The sequence below is a fragment of the Hippocampus bargibanti genome, linkage group LG10 (assembly GCF_051943395.1).
Source record: "Hippocampus bargibanti isolate YZ-2025 linkage group LG10, ASM5194339v1, whole genome shotgun sequence".
Taxonomy (NCBI): domain Eukaryota; kingdom Metazoa; phylum Chordata; class Actinopteri; order Syngnathiformes; family Syngnathidae; genus Hippocampus; species Hippocampus bargibanti.
Window position 1 is genome coordinate 947,751 of NC_142743.1, and position 3,990 is coordinate 951,740.

At 45.3% G+C, this 3,990-nt stretch overlaps 1 pseudogene; it reads right to left on the minus strand.

Annotated features, from left to right (window-relative positions):
• Positions 1–2,891: 2,891 nt before the first annotated feature.
• On the minus strand, positions 2,892–3,745 carry LOC148892031 (uncharacterized; annotated as a pseudogene).
• Positions 3,746–3,990: the final 245 nt, after the last annotated feature.

A 3,990-nucleotide genomic window follows, 5' to 3' on the forward strand; every position in this document is an offset into this window, starting at 1 on the left:
ATAACGAGACTTTACTGTATATCGACATGCAGGTAAGTGACAGATGCAGTGATACAACATCTGTCTTTATTTCTCTCACCAAGCCAATTACTTGCGGTCATACTGGATCAGGAAGGGGAGGTGATCGACAGAAAGTTCATCAGACCTCACACCGTAGTGTGCGTGCGTCTATTTTAAAACTCTTTGTGGAAACACATACAACTCCACATGATTATTATAATTTGCTCTTCCAGTCAAACTTTAATGATGTTTCCTTGTTAATTGAGCTTTCTCAGAGTTGATTATTATCTGGATCAAAAAATAATAAGCCTTTCAATAATGTTATTTTCCCTTGGCAGAAAGCAACCTTGGCTTTTCATTTAGACACTTCTTCTCTCACTTCTTTTCCTTTCGTCTTTTCCTTTCAGAGGTCGCCACAGTGAATCAGTGTCCTCCATCTAGCCCAGTTTTGTGCATCCTCTTCTCTCACATAGCTACCTTCATATCCTCTAACAACATCCATAGACCTCCTCTTTTGTCTTCTTCTCAGTCTCCTTCCTGGCAGTTCAAGGCTCAACATCCTTCTCCCGATATAGTCACTCTTTCTCCTACGGACATGTCCAAACCATCCCAGTCTGGCCTCTCTGACTTTCTCTCCAAAACATCTAATATGAGTTGTCCCTCTGATATACTCTTTCCCGATCCTATCCAACCTGGTTACTCCCAAAGAAAACCTCAACATCTTCAGCTCTGCTACCTCCAAACATCATACTACTTTCATTCCTTTCATCACTTTGCTGCTGTGAAATGTAAATTTCTCCACTGTGAGACTAATAAAGGCATATCCAATCCAATCCAATCCAATCCAATGGCTGGTCTCACCACCGTTTTATACACGTTTCCTTTCATCCTAGCTGAAACCCTTCAATCACACCTGACATTTTTCATCGCCGTTCTAGCCTGCCTGGAAACGCTTCTTCACCCCTTTTCCAAACTCTCCATTGCTCTGGACAGTTGACCCCAAGTACTTAAAATCCTCCACCTTCTTTAATTCTTCTCCCTATACCTATAGCATCACTCTTGCACTTGGATCTCTCTCATTCACACACATATTCCGTCTTGCTGCGACTGATCTTCATTCCTCTCCTTTCCAGGGCATACCTCCACATCTCTAGTTTCTCCCCTACTTGTTCCGTGTTCTCACTACAGATCACAATGTTGTCCGCAAACATCATGGTCCAAGGGGATTCTTGTCTAACATCATTTTCCAGCCTGTCCATCAGCATAGCAAATAAGAAGGGGCTCCGAGCTAACCGCTGGTGGAGTCCCACCTCCATCTTGAATTCCTCCGTCACACCGACAGCACACCTCACAACTGTCTTACAGTCATGATACATGTCTTGCACCGCTGTGACATACTTTTCTGTCACTCCAGACTTCCTCATGCAATACTACAGATCTTATTTGGGCACCCTGTCATACACGTTCTCCAGATCTACAAAGACACAATGCAATTCATTCATTTATACACAATATTAACAAAACATGCTGTTTTTAATTTATGCCCCTTCAACATACACTACGTATATCACGCTCACTTGTCCCCGGCCTCTTTCCTTGCGGCTTGCGTACAGTACCAGAGTACTGGATTTGGGATGGAACCCACTGTGCATGGTTAGGAGCTTTAACATCCATGGTCTGAATCGCTTCCTTTGTCCACCATATAATTCCTGCAGGGTATCTGATCACTTTATTGCACGGGTCTTGTTCTTGCCATTGTACTGGCTTCTTAGGATTTGCCCCATCCACTGGAAGTAATTGCCCATGGCCGCTTATCTTGTTGTCACTTCGTGGGTGCCATTGGCTTATGTATACCGAAGTACTCGTAGCTGTTTTCAATGTCTGATATTGTTCCTGCAGGGAGTGAGACCACTTCAGTTTGGACTACCTTGCCCCTCTTAGTCACCATCCAACTACATTTCTCAAGCCCGAATGACATCTAGATGTCACTGCTGTCGATCCTTGTTGAGTCTATTTCCCTTCGCTCTTAGAATCAGAATCAGAATCATCTTTATTGCCAAGTATCAGAATCAGAATCAGAATCATCTTTATTGCCAAGTATGTAGAACACACAAGGAATTTGTTTCCGGTAGAACACGCTGCACGAGTATCATCATCATAAAATTGCTAAGTGGCACTATACAGTTCCATTTGGGCTACTGTTGAAAGAGTTCAAAGAGTTAATGGCTTGGGAGAAGAAGCTGTTTAAATGTCTGATGGATATGGTGAGCATGGATCAAGTGTTCTCCTGTGGTGAAACAGTCAATATGCTGCTTAAATTTGGGAAGTTCACGATTTAAACGCGTTTGATTAAAATCGCCCAAAATTATCAGGGGTGACTCTGGATATTTTAGTTCGAGTTTGTTGACATGGTCCGCTAGCGTTTGTATACATGCGTTAGCATTAGCTTGTGGCGATACGAGAATAAAGGAAGCGAACTCACGTGGCGAGTAGACTGGCTTGCAGTTGAGAGATAGCGATTCCAAGCCAGGGCTGCAGTGTGCGTCGAGCATCGTGACATCGGTGCACCATTCTTCGTTGATATAGAAGCATAGTCCACCGCCTTTGGATTTCCCCGATTTCTCCGTGTCGCAGTCGGCTCTGAGGAGACGGAAGCCGGGTAGGTGTAGCGTGGAATCTGTGTGCCGGTCAATGAGCCAGGTCTCAATGAAGCAGAGCGCAGCAGAACGTGCAAATGTTTTATTGTTTTTTTGTAAGAAGAAGAAGTTGGTCCATCTTTTATGGTAGTGAGCGTAGATTAGCGAGATGGATCGATGGGAGCGGCGTTCGAAATCCTCGCTGCCGTAACTTGACGAGCACGCCGGCTCGCTTACCCCTCCTACGCCGGCGTCTCAAAGCTCCGTACAAAGCTGCTGCGCCGCTCGCGAGCAGCCCCGAAAAACCTTGTAGATTTTGTTCTTTCGTTGAAAATAGTCCAAGAGTGGATTCCCAAATGCTCAATAACTCTTCCCTCGTGTAACTGAGTCGCAAAAAAACAAATGAAAATGACAAAACCAGGAACAATACTAGGCAGCGTGTGACCGAGGCTGCAAGCCATTCGCGGCGCCATCTATAGCATACAGTTTTATGTAATCCATGTAGAGAACGTGACCGATCGTAGCTCCATTTGTGAGGTGGTATGCACACTTTTATGTCAACTGGATTTTGTTCAGGGAGGTTGCCATTCTCTGCTTTCTGAGTAACCCGCCATTGTGCACTGCTGTTATGTGCGACCTCCTTTCCTCCATATGCCTTTCCAGTATCTTTCAGTTTCCAGCCTTGGAGGGTCTGTCTGCTCTGCTGTTAGAACCCTGCCACTGAGCATACACTTTCGCAGGTTGTGTTGCGAACACACTGGTCATTCGTTTAGCATCATTCTCTTTCATGCACCTCTTTAGGTGACTGGACACTGCCTGGAGCCTTTGTTTGGCAGTTCTGAGTGCTTCGGGTATGGTCATCTGGAAGTACCTCTTTGGTATTGGCCTTTTATTCACACCTCTCTGGGCCTCCGTCAATTGACTCACATCTTGCCGAGCCGCCTTGATCTGAGCCTCCAACCGTCTTTTATATGGTGGGGAGTGTATCTCATCGCTCCTATGGTTGCTCTTATAGCCAAGCATCTCGAGGATCACCGATTTTGAAGTGTATATCAGCCCTTGGTTTCCGTGATCATTACTGTATGGATTGCTTTCAGTGCTTCTGTCATTCTGCCATTGTTTGGCAATTGGTTTGGGGTGTCCCCCGCCTAGTGTCTGAAGACAGCTGGATAGGCTGCAGCCCCTCGTAAGGATAAAGAGGTTTGGATCATGAACGAGTGAATACAAACCAGATTTGCAACGCTGAGGGAGTCGGAACTAGCAAGTCGCTTGTTTCAGCATCACATTCTCATTCAAAGATGTTTGATCGGAGCGTTGAGGCGATGGCTGATTAAGCCACAATCATGGCCTGGAC